The sequence below is a fragment of the Furipterus horrens genome, unplaced genomic scaffold (assembly GCF_987537825.1).
Source record: "Furipterus horrens unplaced genomic scaffold, mFurHor1.1.pri manual_scaffold_13, whole genome shotgun sequence".
In the NCBI taxonomy this organism is placed as follows: Eukaryota; Metazoa; Chordata; class Mammalia; order Chiroptera; family Furipteridae; genus Furipterus; species Furipterus horrens.
The window spans coordinates 12,548,986-12,575,525 of NW_028327183.1; the positions used below are offsets into that span (position 1 = coordinate 12,548,986).

General features: G+C 44.8%; 1 protein-coding gene across 2 annotated transcripts in view; it reads right to left on the reverse strand.

The window, feature by feature from the left end:
• The window catches only part of CDH11 (cadherin 11), a 142,563-nt gene extending 116,421 nt beyond the window's left edge, over window positions 1-26,142 (reverse strand). The window contains exon 1 of one of the 2 annotated variants that reach the window (XM_090261229.1): window positions 25,961-26,142. The gene's annotated coding sequence lies outside the window, so the exon portion shown is untranslated. Of the gene's footprint in view, window positions 1-24,111; window positions 24,268-25,960 lie in introns of those variants that run through there. The other variant, XM_090261230.1, reaches the window with a different exon arrangement.
• Between the last annotated feature and the right edge of the window lie 398 nt (window positions 26,143-26,540).

Consider the following 26,540-nt stretch of genomic DNA (forward strand, 5'->3'; position numbering starts at 1 on the left):
TATCTGTTTATAAAGGCATGATGTGCCTGTGACATTGATTCTAAAATCTCTTCCGGATCTTTAAGTCTATGAGCTTCTCTAACAAAGAATTGGGGTCTGAAGGAAAAAAACTGTATTATCCTTTACAAAAAAGTGGTGAGGTGAACAACTTGAATAAATGGAGGCATGTAGCTAGCACTGGGAGACTGAAAAATTATACTTTAGACCAGTGGTTCTCAAACTGTATTCATATATTATCCAAATGACCACGACGTATCTCTAACACCCCTAGGTAATATGGACGCTGCTGGTCCAGGGAGCCCATTTTGAAAGTCAAGTCTAGATGCATCTCTGTTGGTTCTGTGGTGTTAGGATGTTTATTTACCCTTTGTGAGTCTTCACACGTCTCTGTAAAGAAAGCTGTTATGAAGTGAAGAATAGAATAGTTGGGGTGAAAGCTTTCTGAAAATGGCAAAGAGTTAATGTAACACTTAAACTTCGGCGAGTCTCACCTGACATGGAGGCCTGTTATAAACAGAACTTCTTGCCACCCGCCCCCTGCAGCGCAAGGCCTGGGTTACCGCCTTGAAAACGTCTTTGAAACAAGGTTCCTGGGTAACCTGGAAGCTGAGGATGTGCAGACCAGCTCTTATAAAACTCTTGAAAAACAAAGACAATCCCCAGAGCATGTGCAGAAATAATTCTCACAACCAGGGTCTGGTCTAGAGATTGGGCACCGCACAGAATTTTATACCAAGTCTTAGTTATTCCACAACAGAGGGAGAACGCACATTAAAAAAAAAAAATTCTTTTTTTCATGAAAACATCTAAGTCAAATATTTGACTTTAGGACCTTCAGAGTGCATTTTAAATGAGAAACAGATTTATCATTTGAGATGAAAGAAAACCCTAGACCAGTGTGCTCTAGAATCTTTCAATTTAGAGCAGGCTTCACAGTTAGGTGTGAATTGGAAATGTCCCAGAAGACAGATCCCTGTAATCAGAGCTATTACATGTTTTGTACCTGACACAGTATCACTTCCTCCAACATGGACACCAGCACAAGTTCAATGTCTTAATCACTTTCCCTTTCTTTCACCATCCAGGGAATTTAGCCTCATTCTTCATGCCTTCCCTTAGGAATGAGGAAGTGTCAGCTGCCACAGGGACCTGCAAGCGCCTTTGTATAAGAAACATTTTCTGCAATTCAGCAGGTTGTGTAATGGAGTTAACGAGTTGCAGGAAGCACATTTCCATCCTGGATGGAAACCCAAGGCTTAACCATGAGAAGGCATCCAGCAGTGAGGACTGGCTGGTGAATGCCAGTCACTCGCCACATGCTGCTGGTGTGAGCAAAGTACCAACTCCGTGCCCTGAGCACTTGGACTGCCATCCATACCAATGATGGACGTTAAAACCCCACTGTGGGGTAAATGGAAAGAGGTGGCTTTGTGTAAATTGATGGCAGTAGGTAGACTGGGATGTAGCCCCTTCCCGTGTGATAGTCTCACTATGGTGGAGAAAGTGACGTGCTAATGCATTTTGTCAGTCCTATTTAATTGGGTCCTCTTCCAGGAGAGGACTGTCCTTGGACTAGAGTTTAAGAATCTATTAAAGAGTGTGTGACTTGTGGTGATCCTTTGGTATAGCCAAGATGCCTGTGTATGAGGACAGCTCACTTTGACTTTCATTAATGCTTTCTCCTGATTTTTAATAATTTTTAATCCTCATGGGAGAGCATTTTGAAAATACACGGGTTTAAAACAAATTAAAGTTGACTGGATAAATAAACAGAATGATTGGATAATGAATGGATGGACAATCTTATCACCCTATGATAGCTAACATCAGTTACCATGTTGATTTATTTCTCCTTATTTTAATCATTTTGTTTTTCAAAGTACAGATTGTGGTTTACACAATTTTTATTGAGCATCTGCTGATAAATGCTATAACACACGTATCTTTCCATAGTATTAAGAATATTTTTGTCCAGGCCAGGCTGCTTACTTGTTTGGAGTGTCAACCCATACACCAAAAAGTGGTGGGTTTGATTCCCAGTCAGGGCACATACGTAGGTTGTGAGTTCGATCCCCTGGTTGGGTTGCATACAGGAGGCAACTGATCGATATTTTTCTCTCACCTTGATATTACAACGTTCTCGCTCTCTCCTTTCCTCTCTCTCTAAAAATCAATAAGCTTATTGTCGGGCGAGGATTAAAAATAGTCTTCATAAATTTAAAGGATGACTTCTCAAAGGTAAGCTGTATGAATGAACTGTTACTAATATTTCCTCTAAGGGGGAGTCATGTACCATGTTTTCACTTTGACTCCAATAAATCAAAATGTGATGAGCAATTTTTAACAGCGCTACTGAGTTACAACTTAGGTACCTACCACAGGAAATTGCCTAGAAGAATATTTTGCCCTAACTCAGTCTCTGTGTGTCTGAGTGTTTCCCAAGCCTAGAGATCCAGAAGAAAGCTACAATAAGACAGTGGGGCTGTTTATGTTTAGGTTCCAGAAAAACTTTGCCCAATGTGCTCCAGGATTGACTTATCACCCATCAGCTTGGTATCAGAGGGCTCGTCTCACTCCTCCCTGGTCAGCATGAGTCCTATTTAAGGTTCTGTCACTCCCAATAAAAAAGTCAAGATGTCATGATATAGTTCAAAAATGAAAACTGCATTTTGGGATTTTCATTTCACTTCCAAGGCACTTTAATTGCTTTTGTCCTTTCAGTCTTGGTTAAGGTAACATATGCTCATGTGGACCTCCCTTACAGAACTTCTTGTTAATAATGAAAGGTGAAAGTGAGACCCGGAACAACCTGCCTGCAGGCCAAGTAACAGCCGCACCCAAACCAAGACTCCTGCAGTTCCGAGTCCCCAGTCACAAGCTATGTTACTCTAGATGAGGATTTAACCTTCCCGGGCAGCATTTTCCTCATTGCTAAAAAATAAAATAACGTAATAGTTGAAAGAGAAGATGACCATGTGAAGGATGCAGCAGAAACTGAATCAGACAACTAATATCTCTCTAGCCACTGTTTGAGACTGGGGGATTCATTCTTAAGAAGGTGTGTTGCATTTATGAAGTAGACACCTAGAAGCAAATTCTCTACACAGTCATAATTTGCTTTCAAAGCAGTATCTATCTGGGCAGACCAAACAATTTAATAACACTCTGAATCATACAAAAAAGAGGTCTAAAAGCCCTTCTACCCTCTAGTTCTCATAGTCCTTCTAAAAATTTTTTTCTTAAAGCTAACACAAAAATGGTAAAAAAATTATGCATAAGATACTCTCATGACTTATTCTATTCTCCTGAGGCATGCTGTGATTTTTTTTTTCTTTTTTTAAGAAATGAATGATTTGTAACTGTTAGTTATCAGGATTTCATGTAACTTTTGCTTCAAGTAACAAATAGCATTTCAGTTCTATGTATTCATTATGCCACTAAATTGCAAAGGAAAGAAGCCAATTCTAATGAATTGTAACCATAGTTTCTTTGGCGTGTTACATATTAAGTGTGGGTAGCACTTTAAATTATGGTACACAAAACAGCATATAATTAATTCTGAAAAAAAGATAATGTATTCCTGCTAAATACAAGTTATTTTAAAATCTCTTAATGAAGAACTGAGCATATGCTGTGAAAATGTTTAGCATATGCGGTTAGAGCCAACATTTTGCATTTATTATTATATCTATTTTCAGTAATAATATATTATGTTAAATGAACACACAGAAAACTTAATCACTAACATTCCAAATACGGAAAATATATGAAAATGACGGGACACGTTTTGGCGCCCCATCGTTGTCGCTCAGTAACTTTTTGGTGACATGGTGAGACCGCAATTTGCAACAGAATGAGAAAAATGGAAAAGCCTGTTACTTTTTAATCACAGAACATATGCACAATGAATTTTAAAAGTTACAGAAGGGAATGAACATTCCTATTCTGAAAACTGACGCGGTCTTATTTTCCACGGAATAGCAAAGCTCAGCTGTAGCCCTTCCCCTCCACCTGGTTGAGTCCTGGGTTTCCAGCTCCCTTTCTGACATGGCTCTTCTGCTTCGAGAAGAATGTATTCTGGAGGTTCTACACTCTTACAAGGGCCACTCAGCCGCATTGAAGCATGGCCCCTGGTCCTCATTCTAGCTCTGAACACTATGATCACCATCAACACCAATGCCACTATCACCGCCAACCACATAACAGTGAAAATTGGACCCAACACGTTTTAGCCTTATTCTTCTGACCTCGACCATGATGATGCCTAAAGTCCCAATAAAGCACTCATGTGACCAGGACAAACCACCCCTCATTTTTAATCCTTAGCGCTCTCAGCTATAAAATGGCTGTGCTGAGGTCCTTTTAATTGCCAAGAGATCTGCCTTCCTTTCCCCTCAGTTCTTCCCAAGTGCCAGTGGAAACACACGATAAAGCCAGGTTCTCTAAATTCATGTATGCTTTCTATTCTTGATTCATTTAAATTTGGAGAGAAAAAAAAGAAAAAAAAAAAACGTGGACTGTAAAAATAAGCTGCAATTAGCAAAAGCTTAAAATTGAAAACAAAATGTGAAGTTTATTTTTAAATTCAAGGTTTAGCTTCTGTTTCAGACGAATAATTCATCAGAAACAGACGGAACTAGAAGGAGCCACTATTTCCATTCTTCTCCGAATATACAGGTTTCAGCTTATTTTCCATGTGTTTCTTTCTCAGGTACTAACATGCAGTAATAAAAAACTGAAAATGAATAAAATTTAAAATAAAATAATGAATGATGCCATCCCTTCATAATTGCGGCTGGTGTTTCAGAACCATTCCTCCACTGTGTGTATGTAGAAAGCTGAAATCACACTGAACAGATCATTCAATGGCCCGCGTTGTACCTCTTAACATTTAATGGGGAGCACAGGTCCGTGTAGCTACAGCTTCTTCGTTAATGCCGCCAGTGACAGTTAAGAGTCCATCGTAAAAATATGCCATTATTTATTCAACCAAGCACCTCCGTGAGGCATTGAAGTATTCTTTTATACTTCTGTGCATCTACTTTTTATAACATCTTGTTATTTCTTTAATATTAATTCCAGAAAAAAAAAAAACAAAAAAAAACATGAGATTAAACTTGTAAAATTTCTGCAGAAATAACATCAAGGCTTTAAAATTTGGGTGGTATATTTTTCACCCAAATATCCATCTTTTGTGTTTTCTGGGAACTGTTTTGATTGCATTGCAGCAAATCGGTAGCATTACCAAGGCCCCTGAGAACATCCTACATCCCTTCCTGCCACCATTGTCCTAATGAAAGGGAGATATTTATTTCTATTTACCTCTTCTCCCTGTAGGCTTTTCTTCAGGAAGATTGTAGATAATTAAACACCCTATCCTCAGTTTTCTGCTTAAGCTCAGGCACATAGTAGGTGCTCAGTAAACATGCACTGAAATGACTGATGCATCTTAGTAATTCTCTATCAATTCATTAGGCTCAAATAAACTCATAAAAATTTTTTAATTAAAAAAAGAATCTTCCAAAAATAAGTTCTGTATTAAGCCCCAGAGCTATAAATGCATCTTTTAATTATGGTACAAAGAATTTTCTCTATTTTCATTTCTTTATACCCGGGCACATTTCACAAAGAATTTAGGGCAGGAGGTCTCTCTTAAATCAATTCTGTCTTCTACTGCTATTACTGTGGTGAATTTGAAAAGGACAAAACTATTCTTTCAGATGTCTTTTTAACTGCTTAGTTTGTAAGGATGAAGAAAAAGATTAAACAATGTCACCTCCTCAGAGAAGTCTTCCCAGGTCACCTCTCTATTATAAAACTTTGCTTATTTCCTTTACGACAATAACCCCAACCTGAGATTGACCTATCCTGGATGCTCTGCATCTCCCACCGGTACTCTCGATGGGTGGCAGGGTCTGTCCTCTTCAGTTACACATCTCTATTGTGATAAATATTGCAGTTCTTCACAGTTGGAAGGGTTCCTAGAAGTCACCCCATTTAGCTCCAGTATTTCAAAAATACGTAAACAGATGCCCAGTGTTTAACTAATAATGACAGAATCGGGCTGAGAATTCAGAATTTCTGACTCCCTGGCCAGTGTTCCTTCCCAGTTGCCCAATGACAGCACCTCTGTGCCTGATGCAAAGAGATAAGGAGCTCAGGAAGATAAAGATGCTTTGGAACAAACTGATAGGCACCCCTTGCTTTGGCTGTCTTTGGCGCTCTCCAAGCCCTCCCTACACACAATACCATTTTTATACAGCTATTTGTACAATAGCCTTAAAAACAATGGGGTAACTATTATTACTGGGAGGGACACCTGGAACACATGGCCACAGCTACGTGACCAAGCCCAGAGCAAGCGCCAGGTGTCCACTCACCTAGTCCACGGATGTGTCTCCAGAATTTTCCTGTAACTCAGCTCAAATCACAGGCTCTTGTCCATTCATGCACAGACCCATTGTCCATGATTCTACAGTGGACATGGTTTCCCATCTTGAGACTTTTCCTTAGAGGAAAAGACATAAATAAAAAGAATGCCATATAAGACATGATGTGATGAGCTTTGCAAAAGATTCTTCAAACTTCCAGTAGTGTCAAAAGCAAAATGCTTTTCTTCTCAGACATTCATGGGAGGACAGAGGCCAGAAACCCACCTCGGATGCCATACCTGTTCACTATTTATTTCTGAGACCCAAAGGCCAGTGACCCACTGCCAGGAAGGCAAACACTGAGGCCACATAGGAAAATGCCCTCCCTGTCTGCAGTCACTAGAGACCAGGAGTGACCGAGGTGCTGGAAACTCAGGGCTCTCAGTGGCTCTGAGCCCAGCCAGCAGCTCTGGGTCACCTGATTATATCCCCCTCTTTCTAGTCCATATCATTTTGGCTCCCGTGTTAAAGGAGCATGGAGAATTGGGAGGGGATGGGCTGAGACAGGATCCTCTCAATTCCACGCCAGCCACTCTCTAAGAATCTTGATTACTGAGCTGAAGTAACATGCTTGGGCCTTTAACTTGAATTACGAAACCCTGGAGATGCATTTATAAATAGATTAGATACATATACCTGTATGTAAATGCAGATATATCATGTGTAGTTTTCTGTTCATGTTCAGGTAACTGAAAAGCACTTATCTCTTCATCAGGTTCTTGGGCAGAAGTTATAGTGGCATCAGTGTCGGGGACTGTTCTGTCTCACCTGGACATGCATGCAGTTTTATTCTGTGGCAGGTGCATAGTTCTTGATGTTTCTCTAGGTGCTTTAGTTACTAGGAAACGATGCTCTATGTCATAAATTATGGTGCGCTTTTCCGTGAAGCCCTTTCCTGTGTCTTTCAGCCTTACCCTTACTTTCCATCACCCTAATTTTTCTCACACTTCCTTTGTTGAAATCTCAGTGCATTGCTGGTATTTCTGAAGGCCGCTTCAACTCCTCTCAAGGACGGGAAAGGCCATAAATAAATGGACAAGTAAATAGGCCAGACTGTTGGAGGCCTTGACATGGCCAGTCACTGGGAATCCAATCACCTTTCTCCTGGCCGCCTGCCTGAAGCTTTAGCTGAATCCTGACACACAGTCATCCTTTTATTAAGGGAGAGTTGGCCCCATGGTCTATCCGAGGAGCATATATTCAAAGAAGAAGACTTCTAGGTAATTATCTTTGCTTTCAGTTATTCAACATTGAAGAGACTCCAGGGTTCTAAATGCATGCATTACAGCACCTATCAGAACATACTGAAATTGACTATGTAATTAGATTCCCCTCCTCCAGACTGACCATTCACACCTAGAGGGTAAGGACTAGGATAATTTTATGTCTGTATGCCTAGGACCTAGCACTGGGGCACAGGAAGTAGTCGATATTTTGTTGGATAAATGAGCGCTTGCTAAAATCACTACTGTATGGCTGTGTGTGTGTTTGCAACATATAAACATATATCTATGTATGCATGTAGCTATGTTGCTGTTCGCTGCACAAAGGTCTACCTCCCCAAACCTAGGAGGCAGTGTATTATCATCTCCAGCACAGGTAAGGCATAGACACATTCACACAGCTCTACACAGCAGAGCCAGGCTTTGAGTACAGGTCAGCCCCATCCTGAGTTCTTTCCAGTCTGCTGTATTGCTTCTCAGTGTGGCATCACAGTGAGTTTCAAGGCAGAATCACAACTACTGGCTGTATACATACACAGATGTCTCCAAACACAGAGAACAGACAAGATCAAGAGAGCTGGGTATGGTCAAATGTATTCTTACACTTTTAAGAGAAATAGTCAGTTCTACATTAACATATACTCATTATACCTTTTTTTATCCTTACCTGAGGACATGCTTTTTGATTTTAGAGAGAGGGCAAGGGAGGGAGAGAGACACAGGGAGAGAAACATCAATGTGAGAAACACTGATCATTTGCCTCATGTATGTGCCTAGACTAGGGACCAAACCCGCAGCCTAGGTATGTGCTCTGACTGGGAATTGAACCTGTTACCCTCTGGTTTATGGGATGATGCTCCAACCAACTGGGTCACACCAGCCAGGGCTCATTACTTTTTGATAACCAGTGTTGGAGCTGAAGATGGTCAGAGGGCTGTGATCCAAGGAAGGAAGCAAGAAGAGAAAGTAGGAGAATAAGGATGAATCTCAAATCTCAGAAGAGAAATGACACGGGACAAAATTGAGACAAAAGCAAAATTAGGAAAATGGATGCACTACTGTAAGAGCAAAGTCAGAAATAAAATCCATAGTATCTAGCAGTTGACTAGATATGAGGTCTCAAAGATGAGGCCCCCAAGGCATATGTTTCTTTGCTCATTTGCCTCTGTTTAGATAACTTGGTAGACCATGTTGATACCAGTGAAATATGGAATACAGGAAAAGGATCATATGTAAAGGTTTGCTAAGTTTGGAATGCAGCCTGAGAGGTAACAGTGTTAATTAAGATGGTAGATGATGCTATAACGTTTCTGAATCATCCCAGGGAACAAGTGTAATAGGAGGAGATGCCTGGTAGAAGATACTGAGGGAGAAGACACCGATACTCCCCAATATTTAAGAGAAAAAGCCGAGGTAAGTGGTCAACCGAGGAAACTAAGAAAAAGTGTCTCTTTTCTGAGAAAGAAAAGTATCTCAAGAACAACTAAGAGACAGTGACTTTAAGGCAGTTGGAATGAGAGGACAACCAGGGGACCCTTGCACCGGAAAGGCATTTATCAGTGATATGCAAGGCAGATGGACAACTGCTATGTTTATGAGAAAGCAATTCCATGTCCTTCCATAAGAGCAAATTCGTCTTATCAAGGGAAAAAATCCATTCTTAATGGAAACTGCATTATCAAAATTAATGTCACCTAGTTCCTTTTTAGTTTCTTTCTTTTTTAATTGGACTACTAGACTATTTTAAATTAGATGTGGGGCTCACATATGAGGCTTGTGTTATTATATGTCTATTGAACAGCACTGTCTTGGAGAGCTATCATGCTGAAACTTCAATTATAACCATACAGAAGCTCAAAAACAAAGAATTTGGTGGAGAAAATTTAGTTCTTAACATCCTCAAGAGCTATGCAAATATAACTCATGCTGGGAAAGAGAGCATTATTTATGTCCATTTCTTTAAAAGTGAAGCATGAAAGCTTCATAAGCAATGGAAAGCTATTCCCTGTCACATCCAGGTGAGGGTTTGGTGCGGAATGAAGAAACAACAGTTTAGTAAACTTTAGTAGAGCGACCGAAAAGGAAAGAATGGGTGTGGAGGCCTTGAACTTGGATACAAATTCCATACTGTTACTCACTAGCTGTATAACCCAGAGTAAGATGTAGACATTCACTGCACTTCCACTTCCTCTCTCCAGAACCCAAATGTTATCAATACTATACTTCTAACTCACTAAGTACTCACTTGGATCTTTGTAGGTTCCAGTGGGATAAATGAGGAAGCTGAAGCATAAAAGCTGGCCACAGCTAAAAAGTGGTGGAAGTGGGACCTGAACTCCTTATTCACCTGAGCTGTCAATCTCTGCTCCATACTCCGATCAGCCTTCCCTTGTCGTCGGGAGAACTGAAGGAGGCAATGAACTTATGGCACATACCAAGATCAGTGAGGAAGGACACATGTTTAGTATTGTTGTGAAGGCACAACAGAGCATCGGGAAGATACAGGGTTTAAATCACTTTGAGTCCCATTCGCTTAAAAAAAAAAAAAAAAGACCCCAAAAGATGAGAAGAATCCTAGGATGGATTTGGAAACTTGGATGTACTGGTGGTATTCTAGATGCTGTAAGAATTGTTGAATGTTTAGGGGAAATGTATTCAAAGGTTAACCTATGAAACATGAAGCCGGAAGAATTTTGGCCTCACAGAGAACTAACAGGTTCAAAATCACTGGGTGCACATTCAGTGTGTAATGAGTGACTAAGGGCTTCTCAGCTTCCCCAAACCACGTTGGACTTCCAGGCCCACCCTTGCAGACCCAGCTTTAAGACACTATAGTTTTTATTTAAGGTAAAGCATAAATTTCAGAGAGAATGCACTATACAAAAAGCATTCATTTGTTTTTTGTTTTATGGAGGTTTTTTTTGTTGCTGTTGTTTTTAATTTGGTTTAGTTTTGGTCGGGGTTCCGGCAGAGCAGCAGGAAGGAGGCAGAGGCTGAGCCAGATACAGCAGGAGACCAGGGAATATGCCCAGCCGGGGCGAGCCGCTGCCAGGAATGGCCCCGGGAGCTCCCCAGGGGGTACAACTGGGTCCAGCAGCCTGGATGACCTCCATCTACACAGCCCCAGGGCACAAGGTCACCTCACACAGTAAGAGTCACCTCCAGGAATGAGCCAGTCTGGCACCTCGGCACTAGACAAGACTGTTTCCCACAAACTCATTTCTTGTTCAATTGGATATGAAAATTAAAGCTGCATTAGTACAATTTCTCCCATTGGAGTGACATCCTCAAGGCTCTCCCACAGCAAACCCAGCTGAACCTTGAGAGGAGGAACCCAGTGCAGGTCACGGTACCATTTCCCAAATAGCTCTACTGTGCACCCCAATCCATGCAGCACAGGAAGGCACTTCCAGTGGGCCAAGCCCATCCAAATCCACAGAAGGAAACCCTCTAAAAAATAAAAAGCTAATCGAATCATTTCCCATGCAGATGTGAAAACAAGGGAAACAATACTTAGAGACAGTATCAATATTTCCAACATTAAGCAAAGATAAGCAATCCTTGAAGGCTGATGCTATTTCCGTAAATTTAATCAATTCACATTCTTACCCACAAAGCTTTGTGTTTACAACCGTGAATTTAAATGAGTCAGGAGACTGGTTAGGGAGGCTCTCTGCCAGAACTGAGAACTAAGTTCTGAGTTCCCAAGAGCCTACCATCAATTTGGTTTTCATTGTCCAAATAAAAATCTGAACCCCAGGGGAGGTGTTGAGAGCAGAATCACACATGTATTCTCTGGGTTAAGCAGGGTGATCTGAACTTCTTTTCGGACTTTTAAAATAGAGCTCGGCCGCTCTTCCAGATCTCTCCTGGGGGGAAACAGTTTTCCATTCTAACCCTTTTCTACAGAAGAGAAAACTTGAATCCAGACAAGGGAAGCCAGTTTGCTCTTGCCCCCCGGTGAGTTGGTTAACAACAAAGGGATGGGTAACAGGATGGATCAAGTGCTGCACAGATGAAAATGCTCCAAGAACATTAGAGCGGAGAGAGAAATACAAAGCACGGAGGCCTGTGGCCTTTGTCTCTTTGAACGAGACTTTGCCAAGCTGATGTGTGCAACTCCATTTGTTTTGAAGTCCTAGCTTCAAGTGACACATGTGATGCTTCTTAATGTCCTCTTAAAATCCAGTGTAGATGATTCTCTTATCTCTCAGACCCTGGGTCCTTATTAATGTGCATCAGAGCAGCTGCAATGTGACTTTCCTTCCACCTTTTATACACATTGTACAAGGTCATGGTCTGTACAAGTGGACAGACCGCACCCACTGATAGACAAAGCCTGAGTTTATAAATCTTTTCTCAACACCCCTTAGAAATACACTGTAAGCCCAGGGTGCAAAATAAATGTTCTTTTGTGACACTTAGTGACATCTTCAATTCCTCTACACCATGGCTGGACAGGAACCAAAAGTTCAAGAAAGAACACGATCTTGGAAACACAACCTCTTTTCTGCCTAACACATCTTTTTAAATATTTAAGTTCTATGTACACATTGGAGAAAACATAATACTCAGTGTCAACTTTATGTCCGCCTCGGTGAAGAGAAAGGCAAAACCCATTAATCTTGGATGCCTTAGAAGAGTCACAGGAAAAACTTTCTAGATCTTTCAGGTCCTGAGTTCAAATCCTTTGCAAATGTCTAGCCATATGATCTCAGAGCTCCTATTTCTGGGCAAGGAGATAGTCTCTGGAACGCTCAACCCTGTGTGCTCAGTAAACACTTCACAACAGACCCATTCCCATTTCCTCTTCAACCATCAGTAGTAAGTTTCATGAACCTACCCCTCGAGGCCTCTTAATTCTGTCTCCCTGTACACAACAGGGAATCTCTCTGTTCAAATCCCTGCCGGTCCCCTTATTAATTGCGTAACACTAGGGAAAGTTGTTTAACTACCCTGAATCGTGGTTTGCACGTTTCATAAATTGAGGATAATTTTACAGCTTCCACCTCATTGAGGTTGTAGTGGGGATGAGCAGCGATAATTTGTGGAAAGTTGCTGAGCTCGGTGTCTGCACAGTGCCCAGCAATGCTCCGTGTACAGAGGCTCTTTGGTAATTACACCACCCTCGTCCCAGCTTCAGCACCTCTGCTCTCTCTGCCGGTTTCCCTGTTTCAAGTCTCCGCCCCTCTCTATCCATTCTCCATGCTGATCCAGAAATCATTCAGTTAAGTATTGAACATATCACTCCTCTGCTCCAAGCTTTGCGAAGGCTGGCGCGGACCTAGGGGATCAAGTTCAAAGCCCTGAATTTGGCATTCAGCATCCTCCACAAAGAATCGCAAACTCATCCCCCTGCAGGCATATTTTTGCTATCACATGCAGGCGCATTCTGTTTGGGAAAACAAATCTGTGCATTCACATACCAATGATTTTGTCTGCATTCTTCTCTAGAATGCTGAGATGGGACAGTCAGAAAACACCACGCCAAGGGATTTGTGGAAGCAGACCTGAGAGCCAGACCATCTGAGAGCTGGAAAGGACCCAAAAGGCCACTTTACAGATGAGGAAACTGAGGTTAATTGGTTTCCCCAAGGCCACATGGCTATTTATCAGCAACGCCAGGCTGGTCTGCCTAGAGGGAGGGAACCACAGGGCAGCCTGTTAAGGAAAATTTGTCAGCAATTGGCCACAAACTTGCTGAGAGGTAATCTTTCTCCTTTCGTGATAAGTGAGATGAAAGTTCTGCACCTACTAAGGAAAGAACACAAGGCAGGCCTCTCTCCGGATCACAGTGCAGGGCATGATGGAAATGAGGTTGATGGGGAGCAGGCAGCTGAAATGATTCCCCGGGATCCGTCCCTCAGGCTGCATTAATCTCCTAACTAATGCTCCCAAATGCACTGCCGAGATTTGCTGAAGTTGAAGATTCTCTGCAATGTTTGCAATGGGAACGGTGATGAATAAAATACAAGACTCACCAATGCATTATTTTGAAAGCAAGTGTGCCCGGCTCTAACTGCTAAATTGCAATTTTTTACTCTAAGATAATAATACTAACAGTGACAGTTCATTTATATAGTGCTTCTTAGGTTCCAAGAATAATAATAAAAGTGAAAACTATATTATACTACAGCTGTGTCTACATAGAACGCATACACTGGAAGGAGGCAGTTCAAGTGTGAGCTCCCTGACTCCTGAGAGATTTTAGAGCAAAGTGTTGTGAACTGGAATTGTTTGCATAAATGAACCCTGATTTTCAATTTGGGTTTGGAATTTAAATACAGTTTTGCTGATACTGTTGATGAAATATTTTATAAAACCTTTAAATATGTTGTTAAATATTTAAAGCCTTTAAATATGCATGCTTTAATATGCAGACAATGGAAAGTAGGTGACTACTGATACAGCTGCTCAGCCAGCCTCGCCCATGCCGGGTAGTCCTCTGTGGTTTGTGGTCTGGATTTGTGACCATTGTGACCCACCAGAGAGTGTCACATAGAAATTAAAATGCACGACTCCGAGAGATCTGTGCAGCTGGGCGATGACCGGGTCAGGTCTGTGCAAGAGGCTACATTGACCACAAAAATCAAAGCCGTTCTGTGGTTCAACTACCTGGCCTCTTAGACAGACTACTGTGTCTCAGAAGTTCTGAAGCCCTGAGCGTCCCCTGAAGGCTTCACTCACTGGAAGGGTGATGCTGATTCCTTCCAAACGTGGTCAGTAAAGTCGTCCTGGGACGATAGGGGACCCAATGCACAGGAAGCACTTACCTAGCTGTCCTTGCTTCCCCAACTCACCCAGCTGGGCGAGCACTGCCAACGTTTCACTTGATCGTCCCATTCTTGGGCCAACACAGAGGCCACGCTGCCAGAGAATGGGAACTGTCCCTTACAAACACTGGGATGTGACTGGAGGCCATCTGCCCATTCTTATGGAGGCATCTTACATCAATGCCTGGAGAGTTCCTATGGATGCCAACCTGGCTTCTCCAAGGTGTTTGGCTCAGACTACTTTCTAGCTGATTACCCTTGGATCAGGATCCAATTTGGACTCTTGTCCCTGAATCTGGCCTTAGCTTCCTCTGGATCTTTTTTTCTGGAATTTTGCATTGGCTCCACAGCCAGTATCCATGGGTCCCTTTCCCACACAACCTGCCTTGTGCTTTCCAAGAAACCAATTGCCCGTCACACACCTAGCCACACGTCGTCTGCCTTAGCTGTCCATGGAAATCCCACCTCTCTACTGAGCTACAGCGCCAGGCTTTGGCCCAGGTCCTACATCTTGCCCAGTTCTTGCTCAACCCCAGTTGGACTAATCAATCTTTCAAAAAGGCTCCCCTCTGCTCTGCCTCACACCCCAACATCTAGTTATCTATTATTATTCTCTTCAGCACTTGAGAGGAACTCAAAAGGTGCATACCCACTCAATATCACAGTGGGTAAGGTTTCTCCCCAAGTCTTGCAAGGATATGCAGGGGACTGAAGTCTTTAGGGTTCCTTGGTTCAAGGCAACAAAAACACTGTGTAGCACATTTCTTGCAGGGAGACTAGAGAAGCAGGAAAGGGAGACTCCTAGGCAGTCAGAACCACTCACTAGACCCCACCACAGAACCAGAAGAGTTCTTTGTGGCCACTGACTGTGTGTGCCCATGTATGTTAGATACTAATCCAAATTTAAGACACTCTGGAAAGGTAGCACTGAGTTGATGTTCTACCTTCCAGGACAGGAGAGGAGCAATTCTCTAGCCCTTCAGGCCTCTCGGGCAGAAGGCAGGCTCTTCTTCCAAACATAAGAAGGTGGTTCCTATGCTACTCAGCCAAACAAACAAACAATAAAAACAAAATGACAAATAAGCTCTATAAGTAGCATGTAGAACACTACAACCCAGGGTGTAGAACTCACACACACAAAAAAGTGTGCTGTGTGGTTTAACCAGCTTCCGCCCCTGATTCTATGCAGATAATTTTGTTCTAGCTGTTGTTTTTACCAAGTAGGGTTGGTGACTGAGTACGCCAGCCCATAGCATGAGAACAGGATAACAGACCAAAGGTTTAAGTTTAAAAATGTTTTGGGAGACTGGGTCAATGGACTGAACCTAGCGATATGGAATGTAACAGATAATAGTACTAGCCAGCCTATTCCGTGCACTTTTAAGCATTTTTATATATCAATATCATTTAATCCCAGAGCCACCCTGCAAGGCAGATGCAATGTTACAGGGAAACTGAGAAACAGATGTGTGGGCTGCACAGCTGGAGAGGGGCAGGACCAGACTCTGAAGCCATGGAAGGTGCCTCACCATGTCTTATGTGCATGGGGACAGGTGGTGAAATGCGACTTAGCAGCGGCACAAATAAACAAATAAACTGTGGAGCATCAGTCCTCTGGGTGATGTGGCTGGCAATAAAAGCTAATGTAATGTAGCCTCGGGCTGCAATAAAAGGAGTGTGTAGAAGGGAGTTGATAGTCTAGAGTCTAGCCAACTAGATTTCTGTCTTCAGTTCTTCCAAGGAGGGCTGGAGCAGAAAATAAATGGGGTGTTCATTCCAGAGATGTTAAGACCAGGGAGAAGGCATCATGGAAGACAGCTTAAACACTGAGTAATGGCAATGTGGGCGAAGAATTACCTCTATTCTGCACGACATCAGAGGCTTGTATCAAAGAATATGACCTTCGGGGAGATGGAGTTTGGCTTCATCTAAGCAAGTGTTTCTAACAGTTGACATTCCCAACGGCTCAGTGGTTAGCGATGCTACAGCCATCCCCAGCACATGGTAGCCACAACCGGAGTGCCTGGAGGCACAACCCATGGGTCTAGGTGGCCTCGAGGGTGTCCCTGCTTACCAGGCAGGCATGCAATTCTGTTACTCCTTCCCCAGAGCATCCTTGATCACTGAACTGGACGGGACTTGCCCTTCCTGTGGCCCTGTTTGTCCACATCTCCCTTGCCATATTTCCTACATGCAGCCTGGACTCTTACTGACTGAACTAGTATGTTCTGTACCGTTGATATTGGCTGCTTTCGGAGGGAAAGCCCTGTGATCTGACCACTTTGGATGGTGACAAAGAATTGGGCCTGAAACTGAGTTCCACCCCAACCTGCCACAAGGTCCCGTGAAGGCTTGGGGGTGGCCAGGTGAGCCCACAATTCTCACACCATGATCAGTGGAAACTTGCCATGGAGATTTCAGCAGTAGATGACTGTTAAGTAAGACAGCACTGAAGACCAGGGTTAAGTGGTACGCTCTGCGAAGTATTACCAAGTGGCATATCAAATGCCACTGGGTTTGCTGACCATTATTTCCAAATAGAGGTTCATGAGAAACCTCACACTGAGGTCTCACAATGTTATTGCTCAATGACACAGAGGGTATACATTTTCTCTCTCTCTCTCTCCCTTTCTCTCTCTCCCTCTCTCTCTCTCTCTCCCTCTCTCTCTTTCTCTTTCTCTCTCTCCCTCTCTCTCACACACACACACCCCAAGCTAATGATATGTTTAAATAAAAATCAGCCCACAGGTTATATGCACTCTAAAAAAAAAAAAAAAAAGAAAACAAAAAACACTTTTTGCATGTACATAGCGGTTGGAGATGGAGTTAAGAGCCAAGACTGCCCTATTCTTATTCTCTCAGCCCCTAAACTGCCATGTGATTGGATGCAATGACGGTCCCTCTGGGTCCCCGGAGCCTCATCTCTACATGAAGGTTGACTGGAAGAGCTGATAATTTCAGCTAACAATGTCAGACCTCTGATTCCTAAGCATCCTACCTGGCAAGTAGAATGTCCAGCCCTCATTACAGAAAGTATGCCGTGCAGTCATTATTGCCTGCAATGGGGTACCTAACTGAAGAAGCCACACAGTGAAGGGGACAATGGCAAGTGAAATGGAAGCGGACAGGAGAAATGAGGATGGCAACCGTGGCTCGTCGGGTGAGCTGCAGCACCGAGTGCCGGGGCATCCTGGCGCAGTGGTTAAGTTTGGTTCTGGGTGCCTGACTTGGAATCCCGGTTTTGCTATGGAACCTGGGAATGTCAGGGTTGGTTTTTTGTTGTTGTTTTATCTAGCCATCACCTTACCAGCTTACAGGGACATCGTCTCATGATACATGGACCGTTCTCAGCAGAGTCCCTGAAACTCTTTGGTGCTCCGCAAATGCTGGCTTGTCACTCTTATCTGACACAGATGTTCAAATGTGGGCACCTCTGGAAAAGGAAACTGTGATGTGGAGCTGTGACAAAGTGAAGCTATTGGGAGAAAGTTACAGAAGAGGGGTACGTTAAGCGCCTCCTTCCACAGGAGAGTTTAATGAACAGAGTTCCTGCGTCACCCGATGGCCTGGGTTACCCAGCAGGTAGTTAGCAGGCTGTCCTCAGGACGTCAAGAAGCTGTAGACCCCTGGCTGCTGTGGCTCAGTGGACTGAGCATCGGCCTGCAAGCCTAGTGTCACTGGTTCGATTCCCAGTCAGGGCACATGACTAGGTTGCATGTCAGGTCCTCAGTTGGGGGCACAAGTGAGAGGCAACCACACACTGATGTTTCTCTCTCTCTCTTTCTCCTTTCCCTCTCTCTAAAAGTAAATAAACAAACAAACAAATAAAAGAAGCTGTAGAATGAACGGCAAACAGAAAACCTGCCGAGAGGAATTAGACCAGAAGGTCTCGGAAACTCGTTTTACGGATAAGATCTGAGTTCTTGCAGCGGCACAAGGCGGAGCAGGCAGCTCAGCTCTCGTCCTGGCCGCTCTTCTCCAGAAAGCTGGGGCACCCGGGCTTGCGGCTGCATCACTTAGGCGAAAACGGGTGGGCGTGTGCCGTCACGGGCGTGGACAGCCCACTCTCCGTCCTCCAGCCTCACGCTCTCAGACCAGCGTTAGTTTCCCCGTTTTGTGAGCCGGCGACAAGCGCACCTTGGCCCACCGCGGACTGACTGCACAGGATGCAGGAGGTGTCAGGCGCAGCCCAGCACAGAGCAGCGTCTCAGGAAGTTGGCTCTCTCCCCTCCCTTTTTCCAGACAAATACAGGCAGACATTTCCTGTCACTGCAAAGTGTGCTCAGATGACACAAGAAGGCTGCAGATGGGACGCAGCAGGACAACCGGGAAGGTCCAAGAGCCTCAGAAAGCCCGGCCTGACTGTGATACTGGATGTGAAAACAGTTGGAAAGCCATTAAGGGCTGCATGGGGCTGAGGGCTGCTGTTATTTTTAACACTAAGCCAAGCCACGGCGCTTTCACGGGGCCTGAGGAAGGCCACAGACAAGGCCGGCACAGGCTTCTTCCGCTGGAGTCTCTTCACGAGTCAAAACTCACTGCTCAACCCCCTTAAAGTCCCCAGCTACGTTTACCTGAAAAACAAATAGGAGTAGACTTGAGATGGTGATGACTTATCAAGAGACTGAGTGTCACTGAGGCTGGTCTGGAACAGTAATGAGTCCCTTTTCAATGAGAGCAAGCCCTGAGATGAATATCTCAGCATCCCTTGCTTAGAAACACTCCCAGTAAGATATCACTTCCAGGCGACATATCACAGAAACCCATATGTAAAACTGAACAGAGAGGAAATGCAAAGGTAGGAGCCAGGCACTTTTCAAAAGCCATAATTACCTCTACCATCTCAACGGCGTATTGAATATTTTAAATGGAAGAGGGATGGATCACTTAAACTTATAAAATATTTTTTAAAAAGGCAGGCACTACTAAACAATTCATCCTAATTGGGAGAGGCCTTGATCTAAAAGCAAATGTGGAGGACAGGATTCCGGCCTAATAATTCTAAAGAAGAACGGCTACCCGCCACCATTAGGCTATAAAATGTAATCCCAGAGGGCATTTACTGAGTGCTTATCATGCAGCGGCATCACTCTGCGTTCTGGTTCTATCTTTACAACAATCCTAGGACACAGGTATTGTGATTAGCTCCATTTTTTCAAGGGAGGCACTGAACCTTAGAGGAGTCGTGTTGCTTATTCTCAGTCATACACTACGTAGTGGGGCTGGAATCGGGAAGGATCAAAATGCCAGGCAGGGCTGGAAGCAGGTGAGTCAGGTAAGCACGAAGTATAAGGAAATACAAAAAGTAAAAGAAAACAAACCTCAGTAATCAAGATAAATAATATTGTAACGCCATATTTTAAAGTTTTTATTTCTTTATTTTTAGAGAGAGGGGAAGGGAGGGAAAAGGAGAGGGAGAGAAACAGCACTGGGTGGTTGCCTCTCACGCGCCCCCTACTGGGGACCTGGCCCGCAACCCGGGCATGTGCCCTGACTGGGAATGGAACCAGCAACCCTTTGGGTCACAGCCCGGCGCTCAGTCCACTGAGCCACATTGAGCCAGGGCAATGCCATATTTTAAAACTCATGGTGAATGGCAGAAAACCCCCTAATCTTAGCTTGGCCACTTGGCAATGCTCCCTGCAGGTCTGAAGGGCTGGTTCAGGCTCAGGGATGTTGGAAATGGGCCTAAGCTTCAGGATGTGAACAGGGGAGCACATTCCCAGAGACCTATGCGACGGGTGGTGCACAGCCATTAGACCTGGTGAGTCCGTGCCTGCCTTCATCCATGCATCGATGGCAGGGATGCTCCTCTAAATTCTCACTGTTTGCTCCCCCTGACGGAGCCTAATGAAGGCTGAAAACAGACCTCCGTGAATCTTCAAGTAAAATCAAGAAGGAGCTTCCACCACTCCTGTTGCTATGTTAGGTAAACATCATATCAGGGAAGAAGCTGAGCCTGAAGCCATTTTCTTCAAAGAAAGTAGGGATATAACCTTAACATGTGACTTCATGCCAGGGCAAAGGGCCATGCCAGGATGATTTTTGACAAATAAGGGAGATAGTGGAGGAAGTGAATGAAGACTTTCCTTCACTTGCAGCAACCAGGAAAAATGGAGAGAAAGGCAGGGCTTATTCACAATAGCCTCTGAGGAGCGCCCAGTCAGTGCCAGAAGGCAACAGAATAAGGCCCTGGCCACGGCCACCGGTGGCCTATGAAGCTGTTTATGCCAACTTTCTGGATTCAGCGCCTCACGTGGTCTAAATGGGGGGGGGGGGTAAAGAAGGAGGAAGAGGAGGAGGAAGAGAAGGAGGGGAAGGAGGAAGAGGAAGAGGAGAGGGGAGCGGACAGAGGACAGAGGAGAGAGACCCGTACTTGACCTGCCATGGGAATCAGCATCATTAGGTCTCACTCTTCCTTCCCTCCCTTTCCTCCTTCCCTCTCTTCTTCTCTCTCATACTCCTGTTTTACTCGGTGTCCCAGTGTCCCAGAGGCTTTGCCTGAGCAGAAACCCTGACCATATAGGCTATGGGAACAATGCTTTATCTCAATAAGAATTCCAAACTTTGCAGCTCTCCGCGCCCAATTAAACGAAATAACAATGAAAAAATTTTAAATGAGATGAACCGTCCAGTGGTAAATGAGCACTGGTTTGCAAAACACTGTCTTACTTTCCACTGAGTTACTGAATACCCCCTCCCCCTTAATCTATTTGCATTGATTCCTTCTTTATCAACTGCCTGGTCATTCCACTATAGTCAGAGCTGCCAAGGACTCCTCTGCTGATTCAGGGAGGGGGCAACTGCACTCAGTTAAAAAAAAAAAAAAAAAAAAGACACAAATAAGAATCCACTTACGACAGTACTTATTTTTAAAATAGAGCTTTCCTCTTAATTATAATATAGCATTTTTTTCATGCTTCTTCTGAACTTTCATAATGACACTATCAAACAGTAACAAATATAAATCTGTGCAGCCTGAAATATGCAATTTAATCATAAGCAGTAATTTCCATATCACTGAGGAAGGGAAAAAAAGAGTCAAATGATTTAGCTCCAGTGCATGAGGACCAATCTTGAATTAAATTTTATTCTCTGCTCATTAGGTTTTGTACTACAGTGTCAAGAATGGTTTAAAGGTAATAGGAAAACATTTACTGTTACATTAAAACTCCATGCCCCGAAGTGTTTACCAAAGCTCAAACTGTTACTTTTTAAATTTTTATTTTTATTTTTTAGCAAATTAGAAATGTCTTGCAGATGTCTTCAAAACCTCTTGAAAGTATAGGCAATGATATCACAGCAATCTCACTAGTATTTCTCTTCTTTATCCATTCCCTTCCCCTCGGAGTCTGAAATGATGCTCTTTCTAGCAGGGGGACAAAAAAAAAAAGCAGCCAGAAAATCCTCGGTGAGATTTCTGCCTCAGTGAGAGCTGACCTTGTTTATGAGACAGCCCAGCCCCCACCCGCCTCTGCTCAATCTCAAATTACAAAATTTTCCAACTTTCTAGTCAACTCCAAGGTGGGAAGAAGAGGCTGAAGGTAACGGGACCCACCGACTAGAAAGATGTTGATCCTGACAAACTGCTCGAGCAGTAGCCTGAACCACAACGAGATGGAATTCAGTCTCTCCTGAGAGGCCCCGACAAGGCTGGTGGTAACAAAGCGGCTTTTCATGGTGCCCTCAAAAGCAGATGGGCCCCATGCAGAAGCCTGGAGAAGGGCGCCATTGCCCTCTAGTGGCCAGAAGTGCAATCTTCCGCGAAGGAGCGCATTTCCAGAGACGCACAAGGCTCTCAATGTCAGGGTAAAATTACAGCAGAAAGATGTCTAATTATCCTCCTCGAGTGTTTTCTTTAGTCCCTCCTGCCCACTGAGGAGGCTGTGGATGGCTATCCAGTAATCCGTATGGAAAAGCTGACTCTTTCTCCGACTGGTGCACCAGAAGTTGGCTAACTTTCTCCAGCTTTTTTTTTTTTTCTTTCTTTTTAAAAGACCTGTTGATGTTCTTTCTCCAATCAATTAAACCACAGATTTATAGAGACCAAAGATCTGTACATATTTCAGGGGCAATAACTTTGCTTTGGAAAGGTTTGGCAACTCACAATGCTTGGCAAATCTAGAATGAGGCTTCTTGACAAATTAACTAACTTTCTATGAAACAATTACCAATTTCAATAAGGAGGAAAAATATCCCAAACACATTTCAATCTCTCAAATCATTGGCTGGGACATTTACACACTGCTCAATATTCTAGGGGGAAAACCTAGGAATTCAGTCATTCTGCAAACTTGACAGTCAAAAAAAAAAACCATTTGCCACCTACTTTTAAACTCTAGAAGCCACTGTTATTCAATTATTATTTATTAAGTATGCCTGTGAGCACAGTAAAAAAAATATATTGAAAATAAACAAATTAAATGATTATGCTTCTTGAACATGTCTACCTACAGGGATGGGCAAAAGTAGGTTCACATTGCGAATATGCAAAACACAGTTAACAAAGCCATTGGAATAATCATAACCTGTATGTCTCTTTCTCATACAAACAACTGTAAACCTACTTTTGCCTACCCCTGTGTATGTGCTGAAAATGAAGGAAGACCGAAGTGAGATTTGCAGATCTGTTTAGATGGTTCTGAAAATAGATTTGAATCTCACAGATTAAAGTTTACATAAACTGTCAACTTTGTAAGTCACAGATGGTCACAGGCAAGGTTCGGAGACACACTCCGCTCAAGGGATTGGAGCGCTGGCATTGTAAATCCAGTCTTGAGGTCAAAGTCATGGCGTTTCCCAGACGAAGTTCCCCAAACCAGAATCTGTACAAAGCCGCCATGTAATTCTTTTCAAAGTGGAAGAAAAACCATGAATTATGAAGACAAGTGAATTAAAGAAGCATGAAATTGATCCGTACTCCCCCAAATCATGGCACTTCTCTCCAGCCCTGCCCCTCCTCCTCGCACGAATAAACAATGAAACATACATATCCACAGCCACCACTGCAAAGAGAAAACATGAGTTCTGGGTCATAGGAAAAATAGAGCCATAACTTAAAAAGAAAAAGAAGAAAAAAAAAAGAAAGAAAAACTACAAGATTGCATCTTAATTGAAAATAGAATTTAGGTTTCTAGTAATTTTACTGCCTGGTGTTCTGATAAGAATGTTGAACATAAGGGAAATTCTGAAGTGCTATCAAGATGGTCCATTGCTTCAATTTGAACTATTTTAAAAGCCTATTTTCCTAGTCAGCAATAAGCCCAGTTTGAGTAAATCTACATGTCTGGGCCTCAACTGATTATTCTGTCCGTCCTTCCAATGCATCTCCTCATTTCCCTTCCCCCAGGGGTCGGATAGGGGTGATTTCTTTTTTCCAATAATGTAATAAATGGCCTGCTTATGCAGACTCTAAAATAACATTAATAGTTATTAATAGTAATAGAAATAATTATTAGTAGTAATGAAGTGTGGCTGCCAGACATTTTGGATGCTCTGATTTGCAATGTTTCAAAAGCAAGAGGTAAAGATAATTCTCACACAAGCGAAGTTCCCCTGTCTCTCAGATGCCTTCCCCTGGTCCACTCTTGAAAACTCCTCACATTCCTTTGTACTAAGCAGGATTTTGGAGGTCTGAATTCCAGGGCCCACCAGTCAACTCTAAAACTTTGAATCAGATCTCACCGTTAATAAACTTCAGTGACCAGGAGCTTGGGGTCCCTCTGGTATTGGCCACAACTCCGTCCCTTTGTTTCACAACTTTTATTCCTTTGTTCTACGGAAGGAAGACCAGGCTCCCTGCAGCTGAGGTTGGGCAGTGACTACTTCTGAGTTCTGGTGTCTCTGTGGTATTTGTAGGAAAAATAATCCCAGGATTAATGAAATGAAGGTCAGCCCCTTCTCTTCTCTCCTAGCGCTCAAAACCCAGCATGGCCTAGGCGCTCATGCGACGCTGGTGGGTCCTCGCTTCTAAGAACACCTCTTATCCCCATCCCCAGAAAATCTAGACACTCCGCAACATCATCGATGTCTGCTGCGAGCCTAAATGATAAAGAAATTGATCCAGCCTCTTGCCAGATTAATTATCCTGGTTTCCCTGTGATTAAACTGAAAACTTACTCCCTGCCTCATTTGAAACCAATAGGAATGATCGGAAAAAGAAAACAAGGGAAGATTTCAGAGCCACCCGAACACGATTTCTTCGGGGAAAATGGGAGGGCAGACTTTAGGCAGATCTATACCCTCCAGCGGCAGGGTTTCAGGAACAACTCTCCACTCCCCACCCCTTAGTGACAACCAGTCATCAAGCAGGGATGGCATTATTAAATAATTAAAAGATGCAATTTCTTAATAGCAGTGCGATGGCCCGTGAAATTCCTGCTGCATTATCAGCAAAAGCAACAGGGCTTCTTCTAGCATCTAGAAAACCTTTCTCCCGGGAAAGGGAGGCGTGAGGCGCTCCCCATGCTCCCGCGAAAGCAGGGCCTTTGCAAGAAAGGGATAAGGACAAGCCGGACCCCACTTTCTCTGGGGACTCTTTAATTTATAGCGCGAGGCGGGCTCTCCTCCAGCTCCGCCGGGTGGAGGGGTGAAGGGGGTGCTCTTCTAGCCGCCCTACCCATCCTGCTGGCTACTCTGCGCTCCCCACCCTCGGCCCGCGTTCCCCCAACAAAGACGAAGAAGGGAGGGCCGTGTGGGCGGGAGAGGCTTGGCGCGCTTCGGGAGGAGGCGCAGGCTTTGGGGAAGGCTTGGTTTGCAAAGTTAACGTTGACCCTGGTAGGATTCACCAACCCCAAGCCAGAGTCCGATCTGAACGGCGCACGGATCTCCCCTTGGGCTGGCAGGAGCTGATGAACAGCGCCTGGAGCTCCCCGAGAGACTCTGGCTTGAGGGCTAGAGCGCGCGCCGCAGTCGGCTGCCGGGAGCCGCAGTCAGCGGACCCAAACCCAAGCTATTAAAGTGCGGCGGACTCGCCGACGCGAGCCGGGCTCCTTCCGTTTTCTGGGGCCTCCCCGGCGGTCTAGAATGGAGGGCTGAGCCTCCGGGAGCATTCGGTGGGGATCAGGGAAAAGGGGTTGGAACCCTGCAGAGCACGGTCATGTCGCCGCTTTCGGAAAGAGGCGCAGCGCCCGAGGGCGGGAGGGCACTGCCCGTGGGCGACTTTCCCCAGGGACCTGACCGGGGACAGTCGGCGTGTGCGGGCGCAGCTCTGCAGCCTCTTGCCCCAGCCGGGGGCAAACCCCCTCTCCCGCGGCCTCGGCGCAGAGTTCAGAGGAGGCCGGAGCAGGGGGGAGAGCTTGGAGCGCACATCTGGCGCCCGTGCCCCCAGCGCTGCCCGCCTCACAGCTGGCTCCCTTCTCCCTTTTTTTATTTTTAAACAAATCTTCTCTTATCTCCGCGCCCCTCCCCATTTCCTTTGCATTAGTGAAACCTTCTCTAATCAGACCTTATTCCCCGCCACACATTCTCACCCAGAACCCCACCACCACCACCCACACAAGCAGCAAGAGGAAGGCACAGCGGCGCGCCTCACCTGGGGCCCCGGAGGGTGGTCGAGAGCTCGAGCCGTTGGTCCCTAGCGCAGGACAAGCGCAGCGGTGTCAGCCACGGCCCCAGTCCGGGTCCCATTCACAAGTCGTCGGCGGCCGCAAGCAGCCCCCGCGGCATCTGCAAGCGACTCTCCCCTTGGCTGGCGGCGGCCACGGAATGAGCCGCCGAGCGCGCTAGTGGCAGGAATGAGAAACCAGGGGGAGGTGGCGGGCGGGGTGCGGAGTGGGGGGGGGGGGGTGGAGGAGGAGGGAGGCCGCCGCTGGGAGGAGAGGAAAGGGCGGGGGACGGAGAGGAGCCGAGGTTGTGAGACGCGGCGAGCTGGGCCTCGCGGAGCCTGCGGGGCCCGACCCTGTCCGCGCCCCTCCCCCTAAGGGCCCCGGAGATGCCAACCCTTGGATTCGTGGCCGCCCCTCCCTCCCCTTGCCGTTGCGCTCCGGCTCCTTTGGGGTTCAGACAGAGTCTGGAGCGACTGAAGTTGGGCTCCAGGGACGCACAGCCAATCAGGGAGGGCGGCGGAGGGAAGCTGGGGAGGGGGTGGGAGCCCCTTTTCCTCCTTTGCCCAA